Source organism: Humulus lupulus, chromosome X (genome assembly GCF_963169125.1).
Source record: "Humulus lupulus chromosome X, drHumLupu1.1, whole genome shotgun sequence".
Taxonomy (NCBI): Eukaryota; Viridiplantae; Streptophyta; class Magnoliopsida; order Rosales; family Cannabaceae; genus Humulus; species Humulus lupulus.
In genome coordinates, this window is record NC_084802.1 from 122441730 (window position 1) to 122455311 (window position 13582).

Below are 13582 nucleotides of genomic sequence, written 5' to 3' on the forward strand. Positions count from 1 at the left end.
AAACATGCTCATAAGCAGTTAATAACATATTACATAATCATAATTAGCATGCCTAGTTGTCATAATCCTACTCATGCATGTATTCAATTAAGATAAGTGAATACAGGGTCACAACGGCCCGTTTCCCTAGATAAGTGACCATAGAGTAATATCAAGGCCCGTTGCTCTAGGATAAGTGACTATTAATTCACCATGGGGCCCATTGCCCTATCCTCTGTATAACCTGCCTTAGGGCTTGCCAAGCATACCCGGTGCTTTAATTTCCAAGCGACCATAGGGTTGGTCAAGCGTATACCACGCTCTTGATTAGGCCTAACCATATTGGCCTACACTCAGTGTGCTATTTCCGCCCTTGACTTATAACTCAATCCTTTCGACCAATACTCATCGTTCTATTGTCATCCTTGACTTATAAGTCAAGCCTTTTCAATCAGATAATGTAGACAAACATACATCATTTAACAATTATCCAGATACAGAGCATTTAAGCATGCTTAATCAAATAATCACAGGCATAATAATAATCATGCACATTCACAGGGGTTCGAACCCTAATCATAACCATGTTCAGTAATTGGGCCATGCCCTAATCACATATATCACATATTGGGTGTAGTTTTCTTACCTCTGGTCCAAGCACTGGATAAATAAGAACGACCTGTCCTGACCCCTAGCATTAACCTTGTGACAACCATAAATAATTTCCTCATTATGATTCAATCCAATAAACAAACTCTGAGACCAATCCCGTGCCCTCGGGGCCTCCAATTCCACCCAACGGGGTGGTGGAATTGTTCCCCAAATCCCCATGTTCTTCCCAAGCTCTAAAACTGAGGCTTGCTGAAATTGGCATTAGGAAGGGGCGCTCAAGCAAGTCAGAGAGCCCCTGCTTAGTTCAGGGGCATCCAAACCCATGGCAGGGGCGCTACAACGCGAACTCAGAATTCTGGGTTTCGTTTTCTGCGATTCCTTCAACCTAAACTCATCAAAAACTGGCCCAAGACCCACAACAGTCATCAAACCAAGTTTCCATACTAGATTTTTGACCTTAAAACACCTCATACAACTTAGACCACACAAACATACTTAAAACCCAACTGAATAGAACTTACCATTGTTGAGTTTCAAATTCAACTTAAGCTTCAAATTCTGAAATTCCAACTTTAAAACATAATTTCCCAGCAGTAACAAGTATCAAAATATTTTTATAAACCACTTTCCATCCTCAATTCAACCTTTAAACCACCCTAAGGGCACAAACTATGAATTTGAAAATCAAAACCCCATATTTTCTTATGAACACCAAGAACACATCAAGAATAAACAAGAAAGATTACCTCTCAGATGGATTGTGAATTTCCCTTGACCACAGGAGACTCCTAGCTACAACTACCCCTTCTCCTTGAGCCCAAAAATCTTCCTAGAATCCTCAAAGTGCTAGAGCTTGATCTTGGCTTCCAAACTTCCAAACCATGACTTGCTTCTAAGGTTTCAAGATAATTCCAAAGGAGAGAGACAAGAGAATAACGTGCAAGTCCTAGAGTGTTCAACACTCGATTCTTTTGAGCCAGCGTAACAGCCAAAAGACCTTTTTGCCCACACTTAAGCCAATGCCCCTTTAACCAAACCAAGGACATTTTGGTCTTTTCCTGAGATTCCCACTAATCTCAAATATCACTCTAATGCCCTAATTAATTCCAATATTCCCAAATGATCACCAAACAATTCCCTTTACTCGATAATTCCCGTTATTGTACAAAATTACTAAAATATCCCTAGGCTCACCTCGAGTCGGGTATTTAATCCTGTTGTGACCCTTTCGCTAACTTGCTCACTAGGATCGTCTTGTGCTGAGTAACCCAAATATATCCACATAATAATGTGGTCTCAGTCACAAATCACATATAAATTTACAAATATACCCTCAACATGTCAAAATTATGAAAATACCCTTCTAATATGGGACGGGCCCACATGCATATTTAATACACTTAAACATTCATAAATAGTCATATCATATTATAACTCAAGTAATCATGGATATAATCATAAACATGCACATAATATTCATTTATGCCCTCCCAACAGACTAATCAAGGTGCAAATTTGGGATGTCACAATTATCCCCTTCTTATAGGAATTTCATTTTCAAAACTTTACCTGAACAACTCAGGATACTGATCCTGTATATTTGACTCTAATTCCCAGGTTGCCTCATCAACCTTGCTGTTCTTCCATAATACCTTAACAAAATGTATGGTTTTATTCCTCAAGACCATGTCCTTCCTGTCTAATATCTGGATTGGCTGCTCCTCATAGGATAGGTCTGTCTGTAGCTCCAAATCTTCGTAACTCAATACATGAACCTCATCTGATACATACTTCTGAAGCACAGAAATATAAAACACATTGTGCACTACTGACAATGTAGGAGGTAAGGCCAGCCTATAGGCGGCCTGACCAATCCTCTCCGGGATCTCAAAAGGTCCTACAAATCTAGGGCTCAACTTGCCCTTATTCCAAATCGCTTCGCTTTCCTCAAAGGTGAAACTTGAAAGAAGACATAGTTCCCAACTTGAAACCTTATATCCATATGCTTAAGACTAGCGTAGCTCTTTTATCTACTTTGAACAACGAGCATCCGAGCTCTAATCTTCTCACTGGCCCTACTAGTTTGCTAAACCATCTCGAGACCCATATATTTTCCCTCACCCATTTTATCATAATAGAGGGGTGATTCTAGATTTCTTACCCTACAACATTCCATATAGAACCACTCCAACCATCTACTGATATAAGCCTTTATTCCAAGACCCTTCAATTTCCAATGCACACGCCTAAAGCATGTTTATCAATATGTGAATCGTTCCCTCAGATCATCCATCTGTCTTAGGATGCTAACTAGCATTAAGCTTTAACCAAGCACCCCTAACCTTCTATAAATCCTTCCCAAAACTGGGAAGTGAAGGAGAAGTCTCTGATCTAACATAATAGACTTTGGAGCCACACAAAGTCACACAATCTCTTTCACTTACAATTCCACATATAAATCCACTTTAAAGCCTAGCCTCGCTAAAAGAAGATGAGCTGACTTAATACATCAATCAATAATCATTAAGGTGGAATCATACTGACCTACTGTCCTGGGCAGTCCAACTATGGAGTGCATAAAAATGTCCTCCCATTCCCACTCAGGAACACCAGAGGTTGTAATAGTCCTGCTATTCTTTCTTACTCAGTTCTCCCCTGGTGACATGCTAGGTATTTATCCACATAGTCAATCATATCCCTCTTCATTTCAGGCCACTAATACAAAAGATTTAAATCCTGATACATCCTCATGAAGCCTAGAAACATTGAATAAAGTGTACTAAAGATTTCATCCAGAAATTTTCATCTATAAACACATCCATCGAAACCCAGATCTGACTCTTGTACCTTAATAGATTTGTCTCTGTATCTGTACAATCCCTAGCCACTCCACCTAGGACGTCCTCGCTATGTCTCATTAACTGAGGCTCACTTGGCCAACCTTCCCTTACTCTCTCCATAAGAGTAGACGACAAGGTTATTCTAGTTAACTGGCCCACTGCCGACTCGATTCTCATTCTAATCATGTTCTTTGTCAACTTTCTAGATATCGATTCAAAATCAAGTAACCGTTCTGGATCCCTTTGCTTTAAAACATTTGCCACTACATTGGCTCTCCCTGGATGACAGAGAATTCATAGTCATAACAATTTACCAACTCTAATCAGAATTTCGGTCTCACATTCAAACCCTTCTGAGTAACAAAATACTTTATATTCTTATAAGTAGTGTATCTTACACTTCTTTACATACAAGAAGTATCACCACATCTTCAGTGAAAATACCATAATTTCAAACCATGTGTAGGGTACTGCCATTTCTATCCTGTCAACTATTGCGATGCATAGGCAATCACCATTTTAGCTTGCTTAAGGATACAACCTAATCCTTGGCTCACTGTATCATAATACACCCCAAATGACTTTTGTTATGATGAAAGACTCAGCATTAGTGTAGCACTCAATCATTGCTTTAACCTCGGGAAGTTATTCTCGTATCTGTCTGACCATACAAACCTCAAATTCTTACGTGCCCATTTTGTTAATAGTGTAGCAATTTTTGCGAATTATTCTATAAAACTTTGGTAATATCCCGTCGCTCCAAGGAAACTTCTAATCCTAAAACATTCCTGGGCTTAGCCAATTTCTAAATTCTTCAACTCTAGTTGGATCCACCTCAACCAGATTCTTGCTAACAATGTGACTAAAGAATGTCACCTGAAGTAACTGGAACTTGTGCTTCTTGGAATTGACATACCATCTGTGTTCTCTCCATCTCTGTAAATTCTACTGAAGATGTTGCACATACTGTGTCTCTAACTGAGAGATAATCATAATACCATCGGTGGAGATCATCACAAATCTATTTGGATAAGCCTAGAACACTCTGTTCATTAAATCCATAAAAGCATGTACACAAAGCTATCTTTGGTAGGTCTTCTTCTTCTTTCATCCCCAGCTGGTAATAACTAGATCTAAGATCAATCTTTGAATCACTTGTTTTGCCTTTCAACTGATCAAATTAATCATCAATCCCTAATAGCAATTACTCGTGCTTGACAACAAACTTTCTCAATTATATGTATTCAGCACACCTCCTCAATGTCTCAACTTCTTCTTTATCAACCTAAACCTGTGTATCCCATGGTAAGAAGCTAGATCTGGTAAACCCTAAATTAGTAGTTCTTATAACTAGACTTCCAGTTCTGTCCATTTTGCTTGAGCCATTCTGTAGGTACCTCAGATACCGATTTTATCCCTGTGTTAGTCTCATGACAGACTCAGTCTCCTGACATGATAACAATCTTTTTTACTCCTCAAAAAACCCATCTATAACCTCACTGGCCCATCCAGTCTATACTTAGAGTCATCTCAAAGTCATTTATAGGGTTCCAAATCCTCATCACAACATAGTAACATAATCTATACAATATATCTATACCTCTGATAGATGCAAAGAAGTACATGGCACCCAAACTAATCAGCATAATATAAAAATCAGAACTAGAAAGTTGACTTGTCACTACTGAGGGACTAGCCTCAGCCTCTGATTGTTTCAGAGAGAACACTCAAGCTAGAGTCAAGTTGTCTGCCCCCTTTTGTTCTTTCTTCCTCTCGTGAGGTGCCCAACCATCCCACATAAGAATCATTCCCTCGCTTGGCATTCTCCCAGATGGCGCCTCCTGCACTAAACACATTCTAGGTAGATTTTCCAATCCTCGCCCTCACCTTGATGGCCTATCTGAGCATATTGGAACCATTTTCCTAGTCTAGTGGTAATGAATATGTCTGTAACCTTTCTTTTCTGATCACTGGGGCCTCTGCCCTTGCTGACCCAATAAATGGAGGTATCACCATCTAAGCTCCGCGCCTTCCGGCGCTCTCCCTCTATATCTCATTTCCACTGCCCTCTACAATAAGGGCCCTCCTTACCACCTGAACATAGGTAGAGATCTCATGTACTGGGTCGGCCTTGACGCCCTATGCTATCCCAAAATTCAATCCTTGAATAAATCGCTCCTTTCAAGCCACGTCCGTTGGCACCATATCAAAGGAAAATTTGGCCAACCCATCAAATTTATTAACATACTCTGTCACCGTCATATTCCCCTGAACTAGATTCATAAATTCATTCATCTTCAAAGTACTAACTGCATTACTGTAGTACTTCTCACTGAACAACTGCCTGAATTATTCTCAACTCCTGGTAGTTGTATTTCGTGTCTGGGATACCACTTCCCACCAGGTCCAGGCATCCTCTCGTAACACATACATAGCGCAGATCACTCTATCACTGCCTACCATTCCCATAAAGTCAAGGATGGCACTGATCATGCCTATCCATTGTTCATCTCTAGATGGATCTAGGCCTCCCTAAAAAATTGGGGGTAATGTTTCTGAAATCTCTCATATAGAAATTCCCACCATTTCTCAACCCTAGGTCGAGCCAAAACTGATGCCACTCCTGGAATAACAAAGAATAAGTGTTCTCTGGCAAAACACGCTGTCTCAACCACCTGATCTCTCCCTTTTTCCTCTGCAACCTTGCTTGCATAATTGCAAACTCCTGCTACCAATACTGAGGGGAAAGCGGAGAGCTCTGGCCTTGGCTATCATTTACGGCCTTAATATGAACATTGCTGGGTCCCATTGACTGCCTTGGGTACATAACCTCTGAGTTATCTGCAGTCAATGAATTGACCCATCAGGCATGATGATCACATCTACAAGCCATCCCACGGGAAAAACAAAACAATACCGCATTCACATACAACAATAGTACTAAAGTACATGCCCATATAATTCATCCATCAATTAATAAGTCATGCTCTTAACAATATAGAAATCATGCTCTCTACTCTAGCATGTAGGTAAAAAACACAATCATATCAATAATTACCAAACCCTGAGTCAAGCTTGTCTTTAGTGGCGAGTGCACATGCCCAGCCCGTCTTCTGGTACCCTTAAACCTTGGCAGCTCTGATACCAAGTTGTAACACCCTGGATAGCCAAGACCATTACATTGTGTATTTTAAATAGTGCTGGACTTGCGAATCAAGTCATTTGGACATAAACATGTAACTAGAAGTACTTAACGGATTAGGGTTAAATTTTTGGTCAAATGAATATTTCATTTCTTTAAAAGTTTAAGTTCATACATGGGATCCCAAATAAACATTTAAAAAGTCATTTACAATCCAAAATGGTGATTACAGCACAAGTCGGCCTAAGCGACAAAATTAGGGTTTAACCAGAGTTCCTCTGTGAATCCTTGGTCGTGGTGGTCGAGCAAGTTGCACATGTACACACCGCTACTGAAGCTCTCCAACTCATGGCTGGTCTAGCTTCCCTTTTTCCCTTACTTGCACCACATAGCACCCGTGAGACAAGGCTCAGCAAGAAAACTTAAACATGCTCAGAAGCAGTTAATAACATATTATAGAATCATAATTAGCATGCATAGTAGTAATAATCCTAATCATGCATGCATTAAATCAGATAATTGACTACAGGGTCACACTGGGCGCTCGGTGACCTAGATAAGTTACCATAGAGTCATACTAGGGCTCGTTGCCCTAGGATAATTTAATATAGAGTCACCCTGGGGCCCATTGCCCTATCCTCTCTATAACCAGCCTTAGGGTTGGCCAAGCGTACCTGACGCTTTAATTTCCAAGTAACCATAGGGTCGATCAAGCGTATACCACACTCCTAATTAGGCCTAACCATATCGGCCTGCGCTCAGCGTGCTATTGTCGCCCTTGACTTATAAATCAATCCTCTCAACCAGCGCTCAGCGTGCTATTGGCGTCCTTGAATTATTAGTCAAACCTTTGTAATCAGATAATGCGAACAAACATACATCATCTAACAATTATCCAGACAAAGAGCATTGAAGCGTGCTTAATCAAATAATCACTGACATAATCATAATCATGCTCATTCATGAGGGCCCGAGCCCTAATCCTAACCATGTTCAGCAATCGGGCCATGCCTTAATCACATATATCACGTATTGGGTCCAGTTTTCTTACCTCTGGTCCAAGCACTAGATAAATAAGAACGACCCTCGAGCACGATCCCATCCCGAGCCCTAGCGATAACATAGTCACAACCATAAATAATATCCTCATTATGATTTAATCCAATAAACAAACTCCAAGACCAATCTCGTGCCCTCGGGGCCTCCAATTCTACCCAACGGGGTCATGGAATTGTTCCCTGATTCCCCAAGTTCTTCCTAAGCTCTAAAAATGAGGCAGAGGCACCCAAACTAGTCAGAGAGTTCCCATGAACTCCCCTGCATAGCGCAGGGGCATCGAGAACAAGGGCAGCGGCACCCAAGCAAGTCAGAGAGCCCCTAAACCCTCCCCTACTTAGTGCAGGGGCGCCCAAACCCACGGCAGGGGCCCTACAACGCAAACCCAGAATTCAGGGTTCTGTTTTCTGTGATTCCTTCGACCTAAAATCATCAAAAACTGACCCAAGACCCCGAAGAGTCATCAAACCAAGTTTCCAGACCAAATTTTTTACCTCAAAACACCTCATACTACTTAGATGAACAAAACCCAACCTTATTAGACCTCACAAACTTACTTAAAACCCAAGGTAACAGAACTTACCATTGTTGAGTTTCAAACTCAACTTAAGCTTCAAAGTCTTAAATTCCAACTTTAAAACATAATTTCCCAGTAGTAACAAGTATCAAAATTACGTTATAAACCACTGTTCATCATCAATTCAACCTCTAAACCACCCTAAGGGCACCAACCATGAATTTGAAAATCAAAACCCCATCTTTTCTTATGAACACCAAGAACACATCAAGAACAAACAAGAAAGGTTACCTCTGAGATAGATTTCGAATTTCCCTTGACCACAGAAGACACCTAGCTACAACTACCCTTTCTCACTGAGCCCAAAAATCTTCCTAGAATCCTCAAAGTGCTAGAGCTTGATCTTGCTTCCAAACTTCCAAGCCTTGGCTTGCTTCTAAAGTTTCAAGATAATTCAAAAGGAGAGAGACAAGAGAATAACATGTAAGTCCTACAGTTTTCAACACTTGATTCATTTGACTCAATCTAATAGCCAAAAGACCTTTTTTCCCTCATCAAGCCAATGCCCTTTTAACCAAACCAAGGGCATTTTGGTATTTTCTCAAGATTCCCACTAATCTCAAATATCCCTCTAATGCCCCAATTAATTCCAATATTCCCAAATAATCACCAAGCAATTCTCATTATCTAATAAATCCTGGTAATGTACTAAATTACTAAAATATCCCTAGGCTCACCCTGAGCCGGGTATTTAATCCCATTGTGTCCTTTCCGCTAACTTGCTCACTAGGATCGTCTCGTGCCGAGTAACCCAAATATATCCACATAATAATGTGGTCACAATCACAAATCACATATATATTTACAAATATACCATCAACGGGTTAAATTTACGAAAATACCCTTCTAATAAGAAACAAGCCCACTTGGATATTTAATACACTTAAACATGCGTAAATAGTCATATCATAATATAACTCATGTAATCATGCATATAATCCTACATATGCACATAATATCTTTTATGCCCTCCCGGTACACTAATCAAGGCACTAAGCCTAATTTGAAAATTGGGGATGGTACACCCTCCTCAAAAGACGCTTATATCTCGCGATCTCCCGCCAATAATCCAGGTCCTCGATCCCAATCACGAGCTGTAAGCTTCGCGAATGGGAGCTATTGGACAGAAAGCCAGCGTGGAGGCAGGCACGAGAGCGACCTAAGGAATCATTTAAGCTCTGTGCAAATTCTTCGCTCCCACCCGCATTCTTACTTGCGTGTTCATCTAAACTCACAAATAGGATATTCAGCTCGCCATGATGATTTGAGTTATACTCAGGTCAAGGGATATTCGTCTATTCTACGTGATAATGGGAATGTCCCTCCTAACCGAGCTCAATATTGGAGGAATAATAACCCGTCTAACGCGTACAATAGGGTGGGAGATGATAACCAGCTCCCAAATAACCTAGAGACCAAGATCCAACCCTCGAGCAGCTGGCCTTAATGGAGAAGCAGATCAAAAGACTCATGTCTGGAAAAGACATTGATGATTGTGATTCTGATGAGGAGCTCGACACTTTCGCTCCCCATATTGCGGTAACTCCATCTCCTGCTAGCTTCAGGATGTTGACCATGCCTACATATAATGGAGCCACTAATCTGTCTAATCACCTAGGGACCTTCAATACACTAATGATGGCCCACAATGTAAATTTCAACCTAAGGTGTATTCTGTTCCCCACAACGTTGACTGGACCAGCCAAACTGTGGTTCAATAAATATAAAAAATATTCAATCACCTCCTAGAAAAATTGATTTTTCGAGTTCAAAAGACAGTTTCAGGCTGCAAAAGAGACCCGAGTAGAGGCTGATTCATTCGCTAACATCAAGCTGCAGCCCAGTGAATCCTTGAAGGAATATCTCAACTGATTCACAAATGCAGCGACCCGAGCTAGAGACGCTGATGATAGCTCTAAGCTCATGGCTATGAGGATGGGAATTATCGTAGGAGAAGATTTGTGGAAAGAACTCTAGAGAAGAAAAATTAAAAAGTGTAGATGATTTCTTGGCTCGAGCTCAAGAATGGATAAATTTAGAAGAGGCAGAGTGTGCTGTTGTAGGAACCAACCATACCCCCATTCAGCCCGCTGGGATGGTAACGGATGCTGCGGCTATGGCTCAGCCCGCTACCGAGAATAAATAGAAAGGGAATGGTGAGGGTGACCAAAACGGGTCTAAGAAAAATAAGCACGGAGATAATTATACCTCCATCCATCTACACCGCCTATACAAATTTAACGCACACATGAGAATGTATTTATTTAGCTAATTCTACTCGGCTTCCATGGAAGAAGCCTGAGCCCATGAAGCATCAAAGGGCGAAGAGAGACCCAGCTAAATTCTTCTTGTATCATAATGACATTGGTCACAACACTAATGATTCCCGTCAATTGAAAGGTGAGAATGAGACTCTCATCGGGACTAGACCATTAGCACAATACGCTCGAAATAGGGTACCTCCTAGTCAAATGGCGGGGCAGAACCCACGACCAGCATAGGGCAAGTCAAGCCATCCCTCAACCAACTCAAGGAAATCAGGTTATTCCTCCTTCGGTTGAAGGAGGGGAAATAGCCATTATTGCTGGAGGGCCCCATTTGGCAGGAACGAGCAGTGGAGCCTAGAAAAGGTATATCCAAGAGTTGAAGATGCACAATGGTGCCGAATTTGTACTGGAGTAGAGGTTATGAAAGCAACAAAGGTTGGAGAAACAACCAATAATTTTTATAGAAGATGACACTAGCAATGTCCAATTTCTGCATAATGAACCGCTGGTGATAACCATCTTGCTTGCTAATCGAAGAGTATAAAGGATACTGATCGACAATTGGAGCTCCATAAACGTGTTATTCAAGTCCACCCTCACAAAGATAGATTTTTGGGAGAGGGGATGGCAGCCATAGGAACAATCAAACTCGTAGTCACATTGGGTGTGGAGACACAAGTTGCTGCCAAGATGCTCGAGTTCACAGTAATTGATTTTTTGGGCACCTACAAATTTTGGGGACACCTGTGTTGATGGCGTTCAAAGCTATAACTTTAGTTCGCCATCTGGCCATGAAATTTACATCGTCCTTGGCGATATGCAATGTGAGGGGAGATCAGCTCGCTGCTAGGGAATATAATAGCATTGCCATGAAGGAAAAATCACAACCCGAGCAGCATGCCATGGTAATAATCGAGGAGAATGAGGAACTTCAGGCAATGGTAGTTGTCAAAGAGGTGGAAGAACTGAAGGAAGTAAAAAATGAGGTCGCCCAACCCAAAAAAATTGATCCAAGGATAGGCAAAGAGAGATATGAGCTCCAGGATTTAGAGGAGCTAGAGGAAATCATCCTCGACTTAGAAGTACCCTCGAAAGTGGTAAAGGTTGGGAAAAATCTTGGATTCGAAAGAAAGAAGGAGTTGGTCGAGTTTTTTAGAAGAAATCTTGATGTCTTTGCCTGGTCGCATAAGTACATGGTAGGAATCAGTCCAAGCATGATGATGCACACATTAAACCTAGAAAAATTGTACATGCAAAGGTGCATAAACATAGGCTATTGGGAAAAGAACAAGAATAAGCTCTGGAGGAAGAGGCAGCTCGCTTACTAAAGTGTGGGTTCATCAGGGAGGGGAAATATCCAACCTAGATAGCCAACCCCATTTTGGTCTCGAAGCCTAATGGAAAGTGGAGAACCTACATTGATTTCTCTGACCTTAACAAAGCCTGTCCCAAGGATTGTTTCCCACTGCCTAGAACTGATCAAGTAGTAGACGCAACGGCTGGTCATGAGCTCATGTCCTTCATGGACGTGTATCCTAGATATAACCAGATCGTGATGAACCCTGCGGACCAAGAGCACACTAGGTTCATGACTGAGCATAATGTATATTGTTACAAATTTATGCCATTCGGGTTGAAGAATGCAGGCACAACTTATCAAAGACTGGTTAACAAGATGTTCGTTAACCAGATTGGGAGAAACATAGAGGTGTATGTAAATGAAATGCTCGTCAAGTCAAAGATTTCCACTAACCATGTATCCGATCTGGAGGAATGTTTTGGCGTGCTGAGAAAATAGAACATGAAGCTGAACCCCTAGAGACCTTTTGGGTGTCATCGGGAAAGTTCTTAGGCTTCATAGTCAAAGCGAAGGGGATCGAGGAAAACCAAGAAAACATCAAGTCTCCATTAGAGATTCCTTCACCAAAGTCGCGAAAAGATGCAGAGCTTAATCGGAAGGGTCACTTCCTTGAAACGATTCATATCAAAGTCCATAGAAAAATGGCTTCCCTTCTACAACTTGCTTAGGGGAAATAGACAGTTTGAGTGGACAGAAGAATGTGAATAGGCATTTCAGGATCTGAAGACTCATCTTGTTGATCCCTCTATGTTATCAAAACAAATTGCTGGGGAAGGTCGATACTTATAGTTGTAATAGAAAACACAGTCAGTGCTGTATTAGTTCGAGAGGAAAATCAAGCACAGAAACTGGTGTATTATGTGAACACGATGCTTTTGGGAGCTGAATCCAGATATCCTCTAATTGAAAAACTCACGTTTTGTTTCCTGGCTTCGAGAAATCATTCCCGCACTATACACGTCTTAACCGATCAACCTTTAAGGCAGGTCTTCCAAAAGCCTGGGACATTGGGATGTTTGTTAAAGTGGGCCATCAAACTTAGTCATTTCGAGATACTATACAAACCATGAAAAACAATCAAAGGCCAAGCGCTAGCTGACTTCGTGGTTTAATATACAGGGTTCAAGGACAAACCAATGAGAGAATTTGTACAAGAGTTGTGAAAATTCTTCGTTGATGGATTGTCAAATGAGAACGGGTCTGGAGCTGGAATAATTTTAATGTCACCCAAAGGGCATTGCTTCCATACGACTCTCAGATTTGGTTTCGACACCTCCAACAACGAAGGAGAATACAAGGCATTATTGGCTAGAGTTCGGATAGCAAAGGAGTTGAAAGCAAGAAAAATTAAATGCTTTAGTGATTCTCAGCTTGTGGTTAATCAAGTATTAGGGGAGTACCAAGCTCGAGGAATTAAAATGGCAGCTTATCTAGCTAAGGTTAAAGGTGAACTGTCTGAATTGGAGTTCTATTTCATTAAGCAGGTCCCCCATGAACAGGATACTAATTCTGATGATCTAGCTAGACTCGCCACCACCAAGGAAGTGAACACATTAAATGTGGTCCCCTCAGAATTCTTGGGACAACCAAGTATCGAGAAGGAGTCAGTGGAAGTTAGAGTAATTTACACAGAACCGACCTAGATGACTCCTATTGTTGAGTACCTCATGACCGGTAAACTACTAGAAGATCAAAAGAATGCAAGAAAATTATTGTATCATGTCCCACGGTATGTTATGGTCGAAGGAT